Source organism: Enhydra lutris, unplaced genomic scaffold (assembly GCF_002288905.1).
Source record: "Enhydra lutris kenyoni isolate GAN:26980312 unplaced genomic scaffold, ASM228890v2 scaffoldscaffold27, whole genome shotgun sequence".
NCBI classification, from domain to species: domain Eukaryota; kingdom Metazoa; phylum Chordata; class Mammalia; order Carnivora; family Mustelidae; genus Enhydra; species Enhydra lutris.
The window spans coordinates 19,587,212-19,610,547 of record NW_019154111.1 but is presented as its reverse complement, the minus strand read 5'-3'; positions in this window follow the sequence as shown (position 1 = coordinate 19,610,547).

Sequence of the window (23,336 nt, the reverse complement as noted above, 5' to 3'; positions counted from 1 at the left end):
ATATGATCTAGCAGTCCATTTCTTCATATATACCCCCAAAGAACTGAAAGCAGGATCTCAAAGAGATATTTGTACATTCATGTTGCTAATAGCATTCACAAAAACTAAAATGTGGAAGCAACCTAAGTTTCATCGACAGACACATAGATAAGCAGAATGTAGTATGCATACAAGGAAATATTATTCCCTTAGAAGGAAATTCTAACACATGCTACAACACAGAGGAAACCTGGAGACATTATGCTAGGTGAAACAAACCAATCACCAAAAGAAAAATACTGCCCCTCCCACTCATGCTTGCTCTCTCTTTCATAAATAAAAATAAATATTTTTAAACAAGTGCACAATGTGGTGATTTGATATACACATATACTATGAGAAGATTTTTCTCATTGAAGTTAGTTAATGTGTCCATCACCTCACATATATCTCTTTTTTTTCAATGAGAACATTAAAGTTCTACTCTCTCAGGGAATTTTAGTCATACAATACAGTGTTATCAACTATGTCACCATGTCATACATTAGATTTTTGACGTTATTTATCTTATAACTGAAAGTGTGTACCCTTTTAGCAACCTCTCCCTACTTCTCCCACTCCAGCCCCTGGCAACGATTCTTCTACTTTTTTTTCCCTATGAGTTTGACTTTTTCCTTCTTTTTAAAGATTCCACATGTAAGTGAAAGAGTAAGCATTTCTTTTTCTCCCTCTGGCTCACTTAGCATAACGCCCCCCTGGTTCATCCATGTTGTTGCAAAAGATATTTTGTCATTCTTTTTTTTTTTTTAAGATTTTATTTATTTGACACAGAGAGAGAGATCACAAGTAGGCAGAGAGGCAGGCAGAGAGAGAGAGGGGAGGAAGCAGGCTCCCCGCGGAGCAGAGAGCCTGACGCGGGGCTCGATCCCAGAACCCTGGGATCATGACCTGAGCCGAAGGCAGAGGCTTTAACCCACTGAGCCACCCAGGCGGCCCTGTCATTCTTTTTTAAAGGCTGAATAATATTCCATCGTTAATACACATATACATATTTTTACCCATTCATATTTTGGTGGACACTTGGGTTGTTTCCATACCTTGGTTCTTGTGAATGCTACCATAAGCATGAGAATACGGAGATTTCTTCGAGATAATGGTTTTGTGTCCATTGGCTATGCACATACATTGTTAGTTCTATAATTTCTTCGGGAACCTCTGAACTGTTTTCCATAGCGGCCATAGCAGTCAACATTTCTATCAACAGGATTCCTGCTTTTCTGCATCCTTGTCAGGAGCAGTTATCTCTTGACTTTTTGGTAATAGCCATCCTAACAGTTGTTACATGATAGTTTATTGTGGAACTGATGTGCATCTCCCAAATAATTAGTGATGTTGAGAACCTTTTCATGCAACCTGTTTGCCATTTGTATGTTTGTTGCAAAAATGTCTATCCAAGTCCTTTGCCCATTTTTAATTGGGTTATTTGGTTTTTTGCTATTGAGTTGTATGAATTCCTTGCATGTTTTTGATACTAACTACTTATCATTAATTCAGTGTGCAGATACCTTCTCTCATTCCATAGGTTGCCTTTTCATTTTGTTAATGATTTCCTTTGAGGTACAGAAGCTTTTTAGTTTGATGTGTATTTTTATTTTACTTGTTATTTTTACTTAGGTTGCCTTTGCTTTTGGTTTCAAATCCAAAAGTTTGAAGACAAGATTGAAGTGACCTCTGCTCAGTCAAGAGTTGGTTAGAATCTGGGCCAGAGACAAAGAGAAACTTAAAAAAAAAAAAAAAAAAGTGAGAAGGTTTCGTGGAAACAGAGCCTTGGTAAGACCTCAGCTCATTTTCATCAATTCATGATGTATAGGGGCTGGTCTACTTTTAAGAACTAATGATGGGATAGAGTGAAATTTACTCTTGGGCCTTCATCTGATAAGTAGCAATTAATGTTTGGTCTCTCGTTCCAAATCTCAGGTTGAGATGAAGGTCTAAACTGAAAGAAAATTTGCCCACAATAAAAAAGAAAAATGGTTCTACAATCTATCCTTTCAATTGTTCCTAAATTCTCCTGCTTTCTCAGGTTAACTTTCCCTTCATCCAAATAACTGCTGTGGGTCCCTGCCATCTTATGTGCTTTGGGGAAGAAAGTGCCCTTCCTCCTCCCCCATATTTCCATGTCTTTCTGATCTCCTATTACTCATAGTTTCTGTTCTTTATCAATTCTTAATACATGCTTATGCTCTTGACTCCCGCAGCTATCACCTTTGCCCTGCATCATGCCACGTAAGGCCAGTGCTCTTCCTCTTGCCCTTGCCAAAGCACCACCACCAGGCTGTTTCATGTAACAGATGTTCCACACAGGATTCGAGGATAATAGGGCCATATGAACATTCATTTATTCCATTTAGGAAACAGATTTTAGCACCATCCACCATCTACACATTTTTCTAGGCGCTGGGCATAAAGCACTGAACAATAAAGATAAAAATTTCTGTCTTCATGTTGCTTATGTTTTGTTTGAGACCAAGATAACGAGTAACTTTTTTTTTTTAAAGATTTTATTTACTTATTTGACAGACAGAGATCACAAGTAGACAGAGGCAGGCAGAGAGAGAGAGAGAGGAGGAAGCAGGCTCCCTGCTGAGCAGAAAGCCTGATGCGGGGCTTGATCCCAGAACCCTGGGATCATGACCTGAGCCGAAGGCAGAGCTTTACCCCACTGAGCCACCCAGGCGCCCCAAGTAACTTTTAAAACTACATTAAGGTTGCCATTTACTTTCTTTGTTAAACTAGTAGTTGTTCTACTACTACTTAAGAATCTAGGGGGAAAACTGGACTTGGTTTCTTTAAAGAATTGCTTATTCTTTCCCATAGCCCTGTTTCTCTGAAGAACAAAAGAAGGAAGGACAAAAGGAGGTAGGAAAGGGCATATGGAAGTGATTCCTAATGACACAGGGCATCTCTGAGCAGCTCCCCTGCACTCCTACAGCTAGGAGTAAAGAGTAAAGAAAAGCTCCCCTCACAGGATTTTGAAGCGGAAAGAGTCTGTGGATGTACGCTATCTTGGGGCAGTTTGTTCCAGGTTTTTATCTCCTCAAGGGAGCGTAGTCTGACATATGAAGTTACTCTCCACCGGTACCAGCTGGAACCTTCCTCCAGGATGGAGTTCCTTTCCTCCTTATCTGTATGAAGAGGCTCCCTTACATGTTTGCACTGGTAGACAATTTTTACATAGTACTTAGCTCTTTTTTTCTGGAATGCTCTCAGTTGCCAACTCATAATTAATATTTTTAATGAATGTGCTTGCTTTTCATTATCTTTGTAATTTACAGAAATGAACTTTTCTTTCTATGTTGTAACTAATACAGATAGTTTTGAATTTGGTATATTTTGTTACAAAATGATGCAGAAAAGGGAGGTTCTCTGGCTAGATAAAAGTTTGTGTGTGTGGGGGGGTGTTGGTGCTCTCTGGTCTCTGACCAGATAAAGATAGATCCCAAGCCCCTCTCAAGATCCACAGATATCCTCACCAGAAGGATAGTCTCACTTGTGTTTTTTTTGCTTAGCCTTTTCTCACTTTCCATTTAAATCTTTTTTTCTAAAGCTTTTCTTCCATTTCCAGGACTCCTAATCCTTCTTCTCCCCTGACTTCCAAGGGAAAATTGAAATTAAAAAAAAAAATCCGTTAATTATGCACAGAATTTTATGTCTTCATCATCCCAATGATTCCAATTCCAATTGAGCTCTAAGGTCTATCTTCATAATAAATAAATAAACCTGAACAAAAGAACCGTAATTTAACCAGCTGCCCTATGTTACAGAAGCCAGTTTGAGTCATCTTTTCTTAATAGCAATTTTTCTTTCCTGTTACAAACACACTTCAGCCAAAGGGAGTAACAGAGGGAAGGTTTGGCGTGGGGAAAGATGGGTTTGGGATGGATGAATATAAAATTTCAGAAGATATCGGGGTGATGGGCTTTTGGCTAGAGCAGTAGGAATGAAGAATAAGAGATTATGGGAGTTTTTCAGCTGGAGGTGGATAAGATTTCTTTTGCAGTCGGAAGGGAGATATATGAGAATAAAAAGAAAAGAACAGTTTACACATACATGGTTTTAGAGATGCTTAGATACAGACCTAGAAAAGAAAAACTACCTGGTTCCAGATCCTAAATGACATATTTGGGGGGAGCCAATATAAAACTTACACCAACCAATTATACCAGATACATTCTGGAAGAGCCACACTGATTGACATTGTCAACCCAGGTTATTTCCCTGAGACAACAGGCCAGAACAGGACGTCCTGAGGACCCCAGCTATTTTGCTGGAAGGGGAAGGCAACATTCAGGGGTCTCATTTTTCTCAACTACAAAATGCAGGCACTGGCCCAGATTATTTGTAAGATCCTCTTCATTTCTTACCCTCTATAAAAGGTAGCAAAAGTGAAAGTTTCTAAAATGAGTGTTTTCGTTTATAATATGCTAGAGGACATGGAACCAGTGAAGAGGCAATTTGGTGACTAGTTTGTTCGTGGTAGACAGCCAAATGGAGTAAGTCGATCCCAAAGTGGATTTTTCAGCCTAATTTTCCTATTTGGCTGTCTGGCAGGGTCAAAGTAACTGCTAATTGCCAAATTTTTCTCTTGCTTTTCTGTACACGGAGCCAAAACTCTCCAGTGCATAAAAGTGTGTGCTATCATTGCTCAGATCTCCTGTGTGTATCCCACTGTTTAAAAGAATACATACGTATGTAGTAGTTGGTGGGGGGGGGGGGGTGGGATGGGGGGGGGGGTTTCCACAAACAGGGAGTGGTCATGGGCTACAGCTAAATGACTAGCTCCCAAACTTACTGTGTAATGGTTTCTCCCAAGCAACATTTGGGACCATGGGATGAGCTTTAGCCTGAGACTTCCAAACTGAGCATCAGTCAGTAGTTCCCAAATTTTACTACATTTGAAATCACGCAGAGGGCTTTAAAAATACGGACAGTTGGTTCCTCCCACCCCGACTAAACATTGCAATTGAATTAGTATGAGAGAAGGCTTTGGTGTTAAGAATCATAAAAGTTCCCCAGGTGATTCCAATGCGGAGCAAAGTTTGGGAACCATGGCGTAAATTGATAAAAGGAGACAATTTAGCTTTTGTACATTCCATTTCTTTCACTGCTGGGGCCTATGACAGTGTGGTCAAGGGCAAAGTATGTGCCCAGTCCGGCTTCTGGATCTTGCTCTATCTTTTCTGGCTCTACGCATGGCCTCAGACTGGCCAATTAATGTGGTTTTGCTTGTCTTCTCCTTCATATGATGAAGATAGCATGCCCACCCCATAGGTTTATTCTGAGAAGGAGATGAGTTTGGTAAGCACAGAGTCTGGAATCCAGAACTTGATACATTGTAGCCATCATTATATTCTGTTAGAATTCTGAATCTAGGTTTCTCATTTACAAGAAAGAAGTAGTCACCTGAAAAAGTTACCAAAGACATCTCCTTATTTATTACCTAAAGATTTCATAATGAATACATATTTCTTGTTTTATTACAAAATTAATTTCCAAAAAAGGGAAAAAAGATCATGGCGAGACTCTCCTTCGCTCCCTCACTCTCCCTTTATTGCTCCTTCTCTTCTTTTGTTCTATAAAAATGGGAGTGATTCTTGAGAATGCAGTACAACAGCAATCACAAACTGGCATTGAATTTAATTATCTTTATAGCATCTTGTACAAACCTAAGTCAGTAATGAACAGAAAATTTAAGGAATTTTATTAATCCCCTAAGTAACAGCAGAAACACTTTTTTTTTTTAAATGCTTAATGCTTTGCTGGGCTTTTTGATTAGAGATGCAACTCAGGTCTCATGAAGGAGAGCCCAGTGAGAACTAATAGGTACTTCTGATGGCTGGTTAAATACAGATTATGAAGGTCAACAATTTTATTGACTATCCCCCATGTAGGTCTACCTCCAAAATCGTAACATATAGTACAATAATCTCATGTTAATGTGAAATAGTAAAATTCTATTTTCATCTGATATTTTCTTTTGATTTTTAAAAATTATCAAACCAGTGTAAGCATGACACTGCATATGCTTAGCCCACCTCGAGCAAAACAAGTTTTTTGGAGTGTGAGGTGGGGGTAGACGGGCAGGTGCACTGATCTGGAAGAGGAGTGGAAGGAATTTTAGGTAAGTCTTCTACCGAAGCCTATGCTGCACCCCAAATTTGCCCTACTTGGGTGCCCTGTAAACTCGGTGCTGTAATCCTGGCCCCATCCGCCTCCGAGGCTCCTACCAGCGCTGAATTTGTTGCCTCTGGCTGACAGCCGCCTGTGCGGCTTGTTTACCTCTGTACGCTATGCAAATACTATCATTTTCCCTGCATGTCAAAATGAGAAAAAGGTGTGAAGCACTGCTTAGATAGCACTATTTTTTTCAGAGTTTTGTATTATTATCATTAGAGTTTCCTTGGGTATAAACTTGGATTATTCTAATAGAGAACAAAAAATGAAGAATTCCCAACCATTTCCAAAAGCCATCCAATTCTTAAAGCATCCTTTTTAATTATGGAGGAAAACAAAATTAGAGTCTGTTGTCCAAATTATATGATAGAGAGATGACTCTGCAGTACATTATAGTATCAAAAAACCTGGGCTTTCTCAGCTTGGAAGGGCTATTATTATGGATGATTCATTTAGGTCAGAAAAATCCCATTTCAGGATATCCTTGAAAATATAATTAATATAACTCTACTCATGGATTTAGGAGCATTTGGTGTGCTTTTAGCACAAATAATGTCTTCTACACCAAAAAAGAAATTACATCCTTCTTTCTCTTTTCTAGGTTTATATGTTGCTAGGTTTCACTTGAACTTTCTTTCAACCTTGAAAATAAATTGGGAAGAAGAAATATGTTTAGGGTGGAGACTGAAATAAGTAATGTAGGATTCCAAGTCAGGGTTAAAGTGAAATAATTCATTGGTTTGGGGACAGGATGTGGTATAAATAGGAAGACTATGGGAAGATTGTCCAGAAGCCAGAATTGGGGGTTGAATACTCAAATTTTAGAACTTAGTGAGAAAACTAAGGGCCATAAGAAATTGTAGATTATAGCTCAAGAGTAGAGTGAAATTGTGTGTTTTAGCAACAGTACCTTCACCAGACAAGCTCCCCCGCCCTTAGATATGGGTAAGTGTCTCCAGTATTAATCCTGCTAAAATCCTGGGATTTTAAAGAGACATCTGGAAACGCCAATGTTCCAGTTTGGCACCAAAAGTCTGATTACTTCAAAATATTCCCTCTTGATTCAAGTAACCGCTTGTCCCACCCACCTCATCGTCTTCTTTCTAGCCTGCCCTCCTCTTTCAAAAATGTTTCTCCCCTTGTATTTCTTAGCCTACAGATGGCTTTTCTTAAAAAGGCTGAAATGTCTTTTGATGCAAGATTTGGATCTTTATTATTGTATTTTAGGACATAATGTAGTCCTTTGAACCTCTTGGTTGGTTGGTAAATATTTGTTAAATAAACAACCAAAAAATGTCTAACAGAGAAGACCTGAAGTCAATCCAAAAGTAAAAAACAAAATAAAAACCAACCAAACAAGGGAACCAACCGCCAAATTGACTTCTGTATCACTCCCCCTGAGCTAGGGGAAAATTGTAGTTGCAAACATCCACAGCCTGGATCTCTTCCAGATCCCAGCGAGATTTGATCTCCGACCTCCCTGAAGTATTAGCTGTTCCTCTGACGCGCAAATCCACACTGGGTCTCCAGAGCGACTTGAGTAAGAGCGTCCTAGGACTTGCCACTTTGTTCATGACACCAGCTGGCACACATTACGTCTTGCTTTGATTCTCTTTCTTTCTCCTCCTGCTTGTTCCTTCTTCTTAGGTACTGTGGCTTGTTCTCACCATAAAAGTCATTGAAAGATGATGGATGGACGAAGTACATTTATCTCCCTCCTCAGAGCACATTGAAATGATGCCAAAGGGGGGAAAATACTGAAAGGACAAAAAGACAAGAGTCAGGACATCTGTGGCTGGGAAATTTCGGTAAATGTGTAACAACAGGAAAGCATAGTCTCTTGGTAACTGAGTTAAGGGACAGAGGGCCGTTTTGGAGAATCTCAGAAGCCAAAGAACTGCAAAGAGGAGAAGGACCCCTGGAGGTGGGAGTGTGTTGCTATAAAGTAGGGGATGGACTGAGGGTCTGTATACTGAAAAGTGGCCCATCACTTCCTTCTGCTCCTTCCCTAGCTCTGCAGCTCCTGTGTTGCCAACCATCTCTAGCTGCCTGCTCCCTGGCAGGAGCTCAGATGTGTCTGAAATGGAGAAATTGGAAGTATGTACCTGGAAAACTACTGCTCTCCTCTCCACGCAGTGGCCACCCACCCCAGGTCACTGCAATGAGGCGTAATTACCATCTCACATCTCCAAACATCACAAGAGAGATTCTCTGCTCCCACTTGTTAAAGAAAAAAAATCTTGGAATTGAGTCTCATTGGATTGACTTGGGATACTTGTTATTTCTGAACCAACCAATATCTCCAGGGAGGATTGATGCACTGATTAAGTGGACGCGGGCTACATGGAGTAGGTCATGGATGATCCCATAGGAAAAACAACGGGCTATGTGATAAAAAATGGATTCTGAGGCCGCAACAACCTTAACCTCTGTACTGCTCCCAGGATAAAGCACACAGGCTGGCTATAGGTAGCTTGATGTGAGCCAGAACCCATCTCTGGGCCAACCAGCTGGGACCATATTTATACAGGATATAAAACATGGGAACATATGTATAATGAATTATATCCGACTGCTTTCCTCAGAAGGAGTGAATGGCCAGAAAACATTTTTCTGAGGCCTTTTCCAAAAACATGGAACTTTTTCTGCTTTCAAATATTTTCAGAGAAGACTTCTTAAATATCCTTAATGGTCTGTGCCAGCACAGCCACCATTGTCAGAAAATTCCCTTTACACTCTTAATAGGATCTCATCTTTCTCTTCTGTGCACACTCTCTTTTAATGTAACTGGACATAATTCTCAATGCTATACATGTTTACGCTTGAAGGTAATTCTAAAATGTTCTCCCCACATGAACGACTTTTGTCTTTAACCACCATATTTTGTTTTCCAAACCTTTCATCATCATTGTGGGTCTCCTCTGAACTGCCTCCAGATTTTCTGCATTTGTGTCGCGCTGTGGAGTCCAATACCGAATATAATAATCTAGGGAGATTCCCACAACAAAGTAAGGGCAATTGCACAGGGAAATAGACAGAATATTTTATTTTTGCCTAGCACTTCATAGTTTTAAAAAGGCCTTCCCAGGCATTATTATGTCATTTTAGGTATAAGTGTTGCTTTATCCTCCTTCTAAACTCTGATGGTTGATGTGGGTCTCTGTTGAGTCAGGTCCAGACTGAGAAAGCTCAGAGCTCCAGCTCCGGGTCAGTTCCAAGGCGGTTCTGAGGCTGCATCAGAAGTTCATATTTCTTTATGCTTTACTTGGACCAGAAGCAATCTTGAGGATGGGATAAATCATGACAGTTTCCCATGGTCTGGACCAGCGCGGTCCAATAGAACTTTCAGTGATGATGAAGTCGTCTCTATCTCTGCTGTCCAATGTGGTAGCTACTAGTCACATGTGGAAAGGTGGCTAGTGACACTGAGGAACAGAATTGTTCCTTTCTCTGCCTTTATTTAAACTCAAATTTACATAGTTACACGTGCCTAGGGGCACCAGCTCTGGACCATCCCTGAGTGTGGGTCCAAGTTGAACTGGTTTCTGAGACAGAGGTGCAAGGCACTTTGGTAGATCTTCGTATTTTAGAAAGAATTTGATGGGTGAGAAGCATCTTACTGGAATCCCAGTGTTTTCCCGTCATATTCATTTTTATGCATCTCAGTGTTATTTGATTAAATACATTTTTCCTCAGGAATGCTAGCACTGTGTGACTAATATATGGTTTTTTTTTTTTTTTTTTCAGAAATAGGTTAATAGATACTTAGCACTGTGCTGGAGTACATTTACATGGGCACAGGAACAAAACCATGGGGTACCTAGATGGTGAATAAGCATGTTTTTGCAAAGATAAGTCTTCAGCGAGGCTGAGTTCTAACTACCCATCTGAGACCCAGACCAATCCTGCTGACCCATGACAGTGTAGCATTTCATTTATGCATGACACATCTATTGGCATGAACATGTTATATTAAAGGATATACACAATATGAAACTTGACCAGTTCAATTCAACGTCTGCTCCATCTTTGGGCTACAGTTTTTGCTGAGTTTAGTATTTAAAGCATCTCAAAAGCCAGAAGCAGTTAATAGATCAGCGAGGAAGTCAGTGAGGAGTTGCTCTTCTATTCTTGCAGAGATAAACTCCCCAAATTGCAAATGTGTGGAGAGCTTTGGCTGTATGTTCCCTCTCTCTTATGGGCCTTTAGTAATCACAAATAAATACAGCTTTATTTCTCTTTAAAAGTCAAGTAGCTTCATTTATAAACATATATTTGTTGACTGCATTATTGCTTTCTTCTTCTGATCTTTTCTTTCTTATAGTTTGCTTTTTTCCTTGAGGTAACCCTAAATTTCCAACATTCCTAACTCTCTTCAATTTTAGCTGATAGCCTTGCTTCTGATTTTGCTGAAAATATATAAGCTATTAGAAAAGCATTTTTCTTCCAACATCCCATTGACACCAAGCTATTTGCATTTCTACCCAGGACACTCTGCTCTCCCTCCCCCTTCATGTGCCTTTACGATGGATAAGCTGCCCATGTTGTGATCCCAGGCCAGGCCTTCAGACATATCCAAGCCCATCTCTGCTTGGTTGCCAAGGGATGTTGCTTTTGAAATTATTATCTCTTTCCCATGACCCTTTCCTTCTCCACTAGATTCTTCCCATCCTCATTTTATGTTTGCTTTGATACGACTTGTACTCAAATGGCAACAGCTCTTATTCAAACCTTCTTAATTCTAACATTTCCAGCTACTGACATATATCTCTGCTTCATTCTACAGCAAATTCCACAAAAGAGTTCTCCACCTCAATGACTCTGCTTTTAACCTCTATTCTCAGATACATGAGAATGAAATTTGGCCACACAAATTGTGTGGTTTTTATTTTTTGCATTTTTTCCCCAAAACAGTCCACAATGAAAAGGAATCATTGAATGACTCTCTCCTTGATCAACTTACAACAGAAAGTAATGTTTTCTAATCAGAAATGTGTATTAAAGATAAAGGTATCATAATAGAAAGAAATGAAGACATGAGCATTCTATACAGACGGTGTAGCAAAGTTTGGCCGTCTAACACATTCAGTAAATTATGTCTGTCTGTCTCTCTGTCTGTGTAGGCAAAGAGAGACCCTTCTGTGCCCTTACTGCTGGTACAACAAAAGATGGTCTTTGTGCCCCCAGGCTGGCTCCTCCTACTACTTTGTGTTCCTTCTTGCTTCAGAGTCTTTACTGAGGAATTTGAGATGGATCACAGCTATTTTTTTCCATAATAATTGAAATTTAATGAGTTTTCCATGCCTTCCACTGTCTATTTCTTTCTTTCTTTCTTTCTTTTTTTTTTTAAAGATTTTATTTATTTATTTGACAGCTAGAGATCACAAGTAGGCAGAGAGGCAGGCAGAGAGAGAGAGGAGGAAGCAGGCTCCCCGCTGAGCAGGGGACCAATGTGGGGCTCGATCCCAGGATCCTGGGATCATGACCTGAGCCGAAGGCAGAGGTTTTAACCCACTGAGCCACTCAGGCGCCCCGCCCCCTCCCCCCCCCCGCCCCCCGTCCATTTCTGTGTCCATCCTTCCCCCTCAACCATTAGTAATGAAAGTAATTTTTTATGTATTTTTCCATGACTTTCTCAGCGCTCGTCTAATCATATACAAATATGTACCATGAGTGTGTACATATTGGGATCATTTTAGTTTCAATCACTTGCATCATTTCATATCTACTTCTCTCCATTGTGCTATTCTCACTTGGGGGAAATACAACAGCAACTGACATTCTTCTACATATTCATTCAATATGTTTAATGATTGAATGATGGAATAATATTCTATGGTATGTGTGTAACAGTGTTTTAGATCATTACCCTGATGATATATATTCATTTTGTTTCCAAGTTTGTAAAATGACAAGGAGTGAAACTATGAATATCCTGCTATGACAGTGAATTTCTCACTGTCTGTGTTTAATTTCAGTTTTTGTTTCATATATTTGGAAGTTATACTTTAGGAATGTAATGTGTAATACTATCATAAATTTTGGGGTGGGTTTTCCCTTTTATTTTTATGTAATTCTTTGCTGGCATCTATTACAGTGTTCAAAAGTCTTCTGTCAGGCTAATTCGTGTTCCTTTGTAAATGCTCTTTCTCTCTAATAGCTTTTAAGATTTTCTTTGTATCCTTGATGGATGTGCAGTTACATTAGAAAATGTCTAGGCATAGAGTCAGTGTTATTTGTATTTCCTTGATACTCAGAAAGTACTTTTAATCTGACTCATGCTTGTCCTCACTGTAGGAAAATTCTTAGCCATTTCTTCACATATCGCTTCTCTGCGACTTCCTCCTCTTCTTCCATAATGCTTATCAGACAAATTCTGGAGCTTCTTAATTTCTAATCCATCTATCTTGTGTTTTTTAATTTCTTTATCTCTGTATCCGGTGCTATGTTTCTGTCCTCAATGCAATCTTCTAATTCATTAGTATCTCCATTCTAGAGTTTTCCCCAGCTCTCAAGATTCTATTTCCCTAATTCTATTGTTTTCTTTTTTTAAAGGTTTTATTTAAATTCCAGTTAGTTAGGGTGCCTGGGTGGCTGAGTGGTTTAAACCCCTAGCTTCAGCTCAGGTCATGATCTCAGGGTCTTGGGATTGAGCCCTGCATGGGGCTCTCTGCTCAGCAGGGAGCCTGCTTCCCCCTCTCTCTCTGCCTGCCTCTCTGCCTACTTGTGATCTTCGTCTGTCAAATAAATAAAATCTTTTTTAAAAAAAGAGTCTGTTTCTTAGTTTGCCTCTCCCTCTCTTTTTTTTTCCCCTTTGATCATTTGTTTTGTTTCCTAAATTCCACATATGAGTGAAATCATATGGTATTTGTCTTTGTCTGACTGACTTATTTTGCTTAGTGTAATACTCTCTAGGCCAATTCACATCATTGAAAATGGCAAGATTTATTCTTTTTATGGTTGAGTAATATTCCAGGGTGTGTGAGTGTGTGTGTGTGTGTGTGTGTGTGTGTGTGTGTGTGTGTATACACGTATTTATGTATATCTCACATCTTCCCTATCCAAGTTGACAAATACCAGGGCTGTTTCCATAATTTGGCTATTGTAGATAATGTTGCTGTAAACATCAACAAGTATCCCTTTTGTCTTCTCTGGATAATACTTAGTAGTGCAAATGCTGAATCATAGGGTAGTTCTATTTTTAACTTCTTGAGGAATCTCCATACTGTTTTTCAGAATGGCTGCACCAGTTTGCATTTCTACCAACAGGGCAAGAGGGTTCTCCTTCCTCCACATGACCTGTTGTTTCTTGTGGTGTTGATTTTAGCCATTCTCACAGGTGTGAGGTGATATCTCCTTGTAGTTTTGATTTGTATTTCCCTGATGATCAGTGATAGTGAGCATCTTTTTATGTGTCTTTTGGTTCATTTCTAGGATTTTAACTTATTTTTGTAGCTATTCATTTCTCATTTTGTGTATGTCTATTTTTGTTATCAGAATTTCTTTTTTTTTTTTTTTAAAGATTTTGTTTATTTATTTGACAGAGAGAGGGAGAGAGAGCACAAGTAGGCAGAGCACCAGGCAGAGGGAGAGGAAGAAGCAGGCTCTCCACTGAGCAGGGAGCCTGATGCAGGACTCGATCCCAGGACCCTGGGATCATGACCTGAGCCGAAGGCAGTCACTCAACTGACTGAGCCACCTAGGCGCCCTGTTATCAGAATTTCTTATACTACATGTATTTCCAGCATAAAAAAAGAGATACGTTATAATAGTATATGGTAAATAAAGGATAAAATTTCCCCTCCAACCATGATATATGGATGCAACACTGTATCAGACAATACTTCTTCTTTACCTTTAGCCTGCTAGTGTAAGTTCCCCTTTTGAATTCCTCAGAAATCTGGATCTTCTGAGTAATATGGCACTTCCTAGGCCAGAGTTCTTGTTCAGTTCACCTTACAAATCCAAAGTTTTCATCAGTTAAAAACTGGAATTCATCACATCAATTCCTTAAGCCTTTTCTAATTCAATTCACAAAACTACAATATTTCCTAGAATGTTTCATGCTCAGATATTATAAATATTTGCTCATGTCAAACTTACTCAAATTTAATTTAATTCTTCAATATTCAGTTGTCTTCTTATCAAATCCCTTAGTTTTCAACCATTAATACTTCGTAATGGCAAATGGCTGTTTTACTCATTAAACACAAAAATCTCTTGCTTTTTTATATCCAGATTAGAATTACATCCCAAGTAATAGGATTATGCTGCCTTCCATAAAGTGTAACAGCTTTTGGATTTAACCAATAACACGAATAGTATAGTAAAGTTGCTTTCTCGAAGTTGAGAGCCTATAGCCTGAGAAACTTGTGTTAACCCAGGACTTCCTGTATGTTTTCTCCCCACTCAGATGGAAAGACATTCAGGACATTGTTCTCTCTTTGGCTTTGGTGCCAAGAGTCTGCATTATTCTTTCTCATGAGAGTGATGGGAAACCTAATACAATTTGGGGAATTGAGTTGTTTTGCCTCAAAAACTGCCCAACTCACCAACGTCTTTGAAAGACATTACTTAGATTCTGAAGAGCAAATGAACTAGAATGGGATACTTCAGTGTTTGATCACTGCTCAGGTTACAGAACACCTGAAAAACTCAATTTCCTACTATTTGCGATAGGTTTTGAAAGCAACTGCTTTCTAAAAACTTCCTACAATCATTCTGTGATTCAAAAGTTGTATATATGAAGAAGGCAAAACAGATGACAGAAGTTTATTTCTAACTTTTAGAGCTCACTTTGAAAGCCTGAAACACAAATAAGCATTTAGTAAATGATACCCGTGACATGGAAGATTCTTGTATCATTATCCTCTATAAAATACTCAATGAACCTCTTGCAGATTATTCAACTTTATCTTGGTTCATTGAGAGTTTACTCAAAACCATACCAGCAAAGCAGAAAAAAAGCATTTACGTCCTACAAGAGCTTAGTTAATTTAATCAGATGATTAGGTGACTCAGAGGTCTGAATTTCTTAGAAATTTTGTATTGAGGAAGGGAGAGAAATCAAAACGTCTCCATGACATGACCACTCACTAATTTAGTCTCCTGTTCTTTACAATATATTCCTTAATTCACTGACTTCACTATCAATGGTCACAAACATGTGAATAAATACCAATAGCAAGTGTCTATTAATAACAACAAATTAACACATTTATGATTTTTTCTAGAAAAATAATTTATCTACACAATGATATTGTACTGTGAAGGAATAGATTTCCTCTTCCTTAGTGGAAAAATGTTTATTATTAAAAACCAGGCTTCCCAAAGCATGGCATATTGTGCAACTAATAGAAAGCACTGGGATTTTGGTGCTAAGTGAATAATTAGTTAAGTATTTATTCACTTAGTTTCTATGTGGATAATTATTTAAGTGGTGACTAGATACAGAGAAGTTTGTGAATATAGAATGTGAATGACTGAGTTTTGAGAAACTCTGGTTTAGGCATTTTTAAATAAGACAAGGTGATTCCTATGGAGGAAGGAGAGACCAAAAGTTTCAGTAAGATGAATAGGACAGGGAAAAATGTGTCTGGACAGAGGCAAAGACTCCCAGAGCTAGGCATGGAGACCTACAAATAGGTCAGTGGAAGGCCTAAAGGGTCAGTGCCGTGGATGGATACTTAAGAGGAGTTACTGAAAATCATCAAATTAAGTACCTTTATATTCCAGGGATCTATAGATGATGTCAGGACCAAGAGGAATGGCTTACGAAGGATGGGGTCTGTAGATGGTATTCCCCCATCCCTGCACTATTGTACAGAATTTCTGCTATAGGATGATAAGATAAAGCAGACCCAATTTTTAGTTGCTTTTAGTATTGCTTTTAAATCCTTTATACATGTGGTCTCCGTGGATGGAGGGCGGTCACCACCTTGTTTTCTTATGTACCCGCAGAGTATTTAGCATGACGGTGCAACAGCAGGGTAAGACATCTCTAGGTCCAGGAAGGTTTGGCCTCATGGCTAGAGAGGTCCATTAAAAAACAAATACCTCTTTGGAAGAGATCTATGTGGAGGTGCAATCTGATAGCTCGTGTTCCCACTCAATCTAGGTAAACTAGAGGCCTGGTTTCCAGCAAGACTGGGGGGGTTACCAGGCAATAGCTGATCAGGAAGATGAGGCGAGAAGAACCAGAAACACCGAGTAGTTGGCACCATGAAAGAGGAATGTGGCCAATTCAAGGAAGATACAGAAGAAAATAACAGAATGCTGATAAGCCTCTCACAGCTCCCTGGATTTAGGTTTGATGTACATCTTGATTTTGGAACCCAGAAGCAGAGGCTGCAGCATCCTTCCTTGTAGGCAAAGAATTTGGGACCCTGTGTTAGGTGGCCCTGCCCCAGACCATCCCTGCCTCTGGTTCTGTGTGGGCCTGGGTGGACCCCAGTAGAGAGAGAGAGCCTTTCTTTAAATTCAGAAATGCTGAGTTTTGTTTTCCACTTAAGCCTGATAAGCTTCTTAAAGATCATACTGAAGGTATGTGACGCAGAGAACCCAAAGTGAGTTTAATACAGACGACCCAGCAGATGAGATGATATGAGAGACCTCAGTGCAGCGGTGGGAAACTACTTCAAGGAGAAGAGGCCTGCCTTCCCAAAAAAGGACCCCTAGGGGCCACCAGAGTGCAGGTGCTGACCACACCATGGATCCGGGCTAGCGAGGCCGAGGGCCAAATTCTGAATAATACAAAATAGTGTTCTAGGTCAAAACTTGAAAACCAACCATGAGCTCTTTTCTTCTCTATTTGTTATTCTGTTTAAAGGGTAATGCTGACAAATACTTTTTGCTTCCTTTAGTTCCCTGGATTGTCTTACAAAGGCATCACTTGTGTTGTGGTGGGGGTGGGGAAAATGGTGTGGGAGGGGGAAGCAAAAGAAGGAAGAGAATAATAGCACGCGGCCCTTCCGTTTACAGCCAGAGTTCTCTGTGATTACCATCTGCGGTGGTTATCTGAGCATCCTAGATCTACTACTACCTTTGTTAACACTCACCTCTTGTCCAGATAACATTTATTTTCCTCGGCTGGCAGCCATCTGAAGTCGTTATTTACCTTCTCTGCCCTGGTTTTCGGTTTTCCCTGAAGCTCTGATAACCGAAAAGGTTGAAATGCTCTTCAGATTACAACTTACATCAACGTCATGGGCCGCTTGAGAGTCAACACGCGCACGCATCTTTTATGGCACTTTCTTGAGGGATGGTAATCCTAAACTTAAGTGATGCTTTCCTTTCTTGTTTTATAGGCAGGGAATGCTTACTCAGTTTATAGGCAGCCTGCTCTTTCCCTTAATCCTATAATATTTACTGGAATTTTAGCTGCTTTGACTTCTAATTCCTTTAATCTGGCGTTAGTACTTCTAGATACCAAGACCTGTTTTCCACTCGGTCGGACCCCGAGCAAGCACGGAAGCAAAACTGGCAAATCCTCCCTCCCGTGTAGTCAATCAGGCCTATGTAGGAGGAAGGAAGCCGCATAATTTTCCCTTTCCAGACAAGATGGAAACCATCAGTCAATCAGAGTAAGGTTGTACTAAAAAAAATACCAGTGTCTCTGCCGAGCCCCACATGCTTGGAAAGTGAAGACCTTATTTTTTTAATTCTCAGACATTTCATGTAGAAATACTCCTATGTCAACTGTCATTAAAAGCTGTTGAAACTATGGGACTTATATATGTCATGATCTTCAGTTTGAGAATAAGCAAAAGGCCCAGGGAGTAAACTAAGGATCCTCCTGAAACATTCCAGCACACTGGGCATCACGACTATGGAAGACACTCCTTTTAGAGGTAGTAAGTCTCCCATTTCAGGAGTTATTCAAGCACAGTCTGGAATGCTGAAGATATCAAGTAAGGCCCACATTGTGTTAGTTTCCTAGGGCAGCAACAGAAATGTATTCTCTCACAGTTCTGAAGGTCAAAGTACATGGTCAAAGGTGTCAGCAGGGCCACACTCTTAGACTACTTCCCTGCTTTTTCCTAGGTTCCAGTGGTGGTTGCTAATCCTTGGCGTTCCTTGGCTTGTGGCCACATGACTCCAGTCTCTGCCTCTGTCATCTCACTGTGGTCTCCCTGAGTGTCTGTATTTCTGCCTCATCTCTCTAAGGATACCACACATATTGGATGAGGGTCCACTCTCATTTGTTATGACCTCATCCTAATTTGATTGCATCTGCAAAGACCCTATTTCCAAATAAAGTCACATTCCATAGGTACTGGGGGTAAGGACCTCTCCACGTCTTTTGGGGGAACACAGTTCAACTCGTAGGAGTTATATTGCTACTGACATCCCTGTGGATACTAAGATTTCATAATCCTCTCTGTGGGGTACAGTGCATTCATATAGTTTACAAGAACACTTGAGAATGATATCCCTGATCATTTCCTTCAGAGGAAATGTATTAGAAGGTATTAAAGAATAAGGGCAATGTTCCTAGATCTCGGACTACAGACATATGTTCTGAAATCATGGTGTTTGGATCACAGCAGTAAAACCTTCTCTTTGGAGATACTTTGCATTTCACAGAAAGTAATTAGGTTTCTCCCCTAAACTCCTGTAGTAAAAAATCATTTATTCATTCAGCCCGCATTAAGTGAGTGCATACTCTGTCTCAGGAACTGTACTAGATGTTAAGGATGCAAAGATGAATAAAGTATTTTTTTCCCTTGCTGTAGTTGGAGGAAAAGGCTTATAAGCAGAAGATTACTATACAATGTGAAATGTTCTAAACTAAAAAAGTATACAAAGAACCACGAGACCACAGTAACTCAATTTATTGGTAAGGACAGGGTGTCTCGAAAGGTAGTGTTTGAGATGGGATTACATGACCTTACGTGGCAGACAAGACAGGAAACCACATCCAAGGCAGAGAGAACTGCAAGTGCTGGGCACGGACACGTTAAAGGTTGAGTAATGTGACTGGGATCAGAGGATAAATGGAGGAAACAAGCTGATATAAAGTCAAATCGGAAAGCTCTTGGCATTCTTATCTATGGAATTTGGAATTGATTTCATAGGTCATGGAAACCTTTTAAAGTATCTGAAACTAAGGAAAGCACAATCATATCTGTGTTTCAGGAAGGAAACCATGGCAGTGTGGAGGATGGAGTGGAGTCTGGGATCAGGGGACCGCCGAGAAGGTTCCAGTGGTCGACCAGGTAGGACGAAGGTCTGAATTCAACAGTTGTGGGGAACAGCATATAGCGTCAATATACAAGCAGATGGTACAAATAAAAGGATCTGGTAGCAATTTGGAAATGGAGAGAAAGAGGTGGGAGGGGATGAATGATTCCCATCAATCTAGGTTAATGCCCTTAATCAGCATAAAAGATAAAAGATAAAGAAGGGCTTGCGTTTTTATTAGAACAAGAAAATGAGTTCATTTGAAAAGAATATGTGGGAAAATGAGAATGAGGGGTCAAGGAGATCCCATCTGAGCTCCAGCTCAAACAAAAACCAGCAAAGAAAGGACTTAGAGAATATGTATTGGTTAGAACCAAGTTACAGTGTAACCACGATCAGAGTCTGGCTGTTAATCACTTAGCAAAGTTTCATATCCTCCCCACTTTCCCTCCCTCCCTCCCCACTCTCTCTTGTGTGTATGTGTGTCTGTGTGTGTTTCACTTGCAGGAAAAGTAAAAGAAAATGCCCTTTGCATACTATTGCAAAAGCACTTACATACCAACCAGATGTTCAGTCCTGCCCTTTCATTGTTTTTGGCTCAGCCCATGGTGGCACGTATGTATATCTGAACTAGCGTTTAAAGGCTTAGAGATAGTCAATTAGACACTCAAGGAAGTAGTTTTCAGTAACTCTCCATAAAGGATACATTAAATGATCCCTTAGTGATCTGAGATGTACCTTCCAAAGTGTTCGACTTCCATTCTGGATTTAAGCAGAACAGAAAACCTTCCTGTGACTGACTATATTGCCTCAGATCAGCAGGTTTTATCATTCTCCGAACGTAAGTGCCTTAAAGGGCGGGGCTGTGTCTCGTCCTTACTGGCTATCTCTGTAACAGGTTGTTAGATGAAGACTCTTCTGTTTCTATTCCAGGTCAAGGGCCAAAGACTGGGGGGGGAAAAAAAAGCTAAGTACTTTCCCATTCTAAACTTTCTGTTCAGTCCTTGAGGGCAAAAAGAAGGGCAATTATCTACACTTGGGACAGGGCTATGAAGAACTGAGTCATTCCTCATTAGGAAGTGGGAACTTTTAAGTTAAATGTGGTAGATTAAGGTACACCTTTTTTCTTGCTCCCTCTAGAAACCCTGCTAACATAAGAATAAAATATTTAAAAAACTGGTGTAAACCCACAGCGGCCAGGAGAATATGAGCTGAAAGTAACAGAAGACAATGAATAATCAGATGTTTTGGGGAGATGGAAAGAAGTTGAGTTACCGGAGAACTGTCAGAGTAGAACACCTAACAGCATGGGGTTGGGGAACAGCTGGTGAGAACGAAGGGGGGCTCAGAGGAAAACGGAAATTCCTCATGAGAACCCCACACATGTATCCCTGTAGTTCAGGGTACATAATACGGCTGAACAAAGAAAGACTAAAAATCTGTGTAAGGAACAATTAAACTCTCAAATCCTTGTTCCTAGGGGACCAGCCAGGCAACCACCCTGCCTCTAACCCTAGCAAAGCCAGCATTAAGGGGTCATACGTTTCCAAAAGAAATGGAAGCAATAGATTGTGTGATCTGTTTGATTTGTGTAATTAAATTGAGGAATTTTTAAAAAGATTTTCTTTATTTATTTGACAGAGAGAGAGAGAGATCACAGGTAGGCAGAGAGGCAGGCAGAGAGAGAGGAGGAAGGAGGCTCCCTGCTGAGCAGAGAGCCCTCAGAGGGGCTCAATCCCAGGACCCTGGGATCATGACCTGAACTGAAGGCAGAGGCTTTAACCCACTGAGTCACCCAGGCTCCCCTTAAATTGAGGAACTTTTTAAAAATTAAAAACAACTGGGGAATTTTTTTCTCTCTGTTCAAAAGTGCGGAGTTAAATTCGTGATAGATGTGTAATATTGTCAGTAAACAAAAACTATCAATTATCTACAGGAAAAAATGAAAATGGTATAGAAAAGAAAATGTAAACATTATTACATGGATGACATTTACCTAGTTATAGTAATATAAATTCTGAAAAAAACCAAAATTTTTAAGTTTTTATTTTAATTCCAATTAGTTAACATACAGTGTTGTATTAGTTTCAGTGGGTACAATATAGTGATTCAACAATTCCATACAATAACCAGAGCTTAAGATGACAAATGCCCTCCTTAGTCCCCATCACCTATTTCCCCCATCTCCTCACTCACCATCAGTTTGTTCTCTGTAGTTTAGGGGCTGTTTCTTGATTTCTCTCTCTCTCTCTTTTTCCCTTTGTTTGTTTTGTTTCTTAAATTCCACATATAAGTGAGATCATACGGTATTTGTCTTTCTCTGATTGACTTATTTCACTTCATTATACTCTCTGCTCTATCCTTGTCATTACAAATGGCAAGATTTCATTCTTTTTTATGGCTGAGTAATATTCCATTATATATTTTATATAATACATATTTTATATATATAATTATATCTCCATTCTTCAGTTGATGGACACAGGCTAGTTTCATAATTTGGCTGTTATAAATAATGCTGCTATAAACATAGGAGTGCATGTGTCCCTTTGAATTAGTGTAAATCTTGAATATCAACCAAGCAAAAATTTCTAAGTAACTAAATTGAGAGGTAAAGGAAGGGGGAAAACATCTGAGAGTGGAGGATGAAGTGAAACAGGATAGCTAAATTCTCATCTTCTACAGTTGGAAGTCATTAAATTATGTCTAAATGTAAAAAGTCACAACACAGCAACATAAGCATTATTTAAGTACTCGAAATGAACTAAATCTAATTGCCTCTGATGATTTAAAGAGTTCGTACATGTATTGCTTTGATACTATTGAATAATAATTACAAAACACAAAGTAGGAGGGGTTTGTTTTGTAACTTCTGACTGAAGAACAGAAGAAAAAGAAGAATTGAAGAAGGGAGAAAAAGAGAGTGAAGACAAGATTGAGCAACAAGGTGTGAGTCTCAGAAATAACTCTGGAACCTTCTAGGCACCAGATATTTGAAATGTAATTTTAATTTTTGAGGACCAGAACCATTATACATGCACACAGGGGACGTGTATAATGTCCCCTGTATAAAGGGGACAGCTTGGAGAGTGATCACTAAAACTATCTGCTTCCCACACAGGTCACTGTCTACAATGTAGGGCCCGGATTAACACTACTTTACTATTCATTGTTTTGATTGGCATGCTTTATGGTTCCTGAAGTATCTTGCCTAAGCAAATAGATTAGCTGTTACAGGAATGTCCCTGGTAAGAATCGTCAGCTCTTCAGTAGAAAACATTAACAGGTTGCACCCTGAGATTCTTCAAAATCATTGCCTCAAGCACCCTTGCCTTGCTCTTCCCACCACTCCTAAATTGCTAAATCACGAAATTTACTCAGTAAGAATCAGCCCAACCGCAGAACTGAAAGAACCTCCTTAAGTCAAACTTCCAATTCTCAGTAACTTCCAACCTTCCCTTCCTGCTCTGAGGTACGACCAAAGCTCTGTCGACATCACCACTGTAAACAATAAAATCAGCTTCCTCTTATTAACTGGCTATGACGGTGATAGTATCGGGTGCCAATATTCTATTTGTTTCATCCTGGTTTTTTGATTTTTGGTTTTCACATTACTGCCTTTTAATCTTTTCTCCAGAGAGCCTCATAAAAGCCAAGTAATGCCGTCTTGAGTGTTTTCTGTGACCTGAGGCAACTCGGTGTGGAGCAGAGCCAGTATGTGCAGGACAGTGAAATAATTCTACATTAAACTAATTTAGCAGGAGCTTGGAAGCAGAGGGACCACTGACAAAGACGCTCTCCTTGACCAAGCTTCAAACCAGGCTCTTCTGAGCCCTCTTCAAACAAGTCCTGCCAAGTCAGCTAAGTGAAAATCCCTTCCACCCTTGATATCTGACCAAGTCCTCCATCCCCCCATGTTTGATGTGTAAGTTCTTGACCTG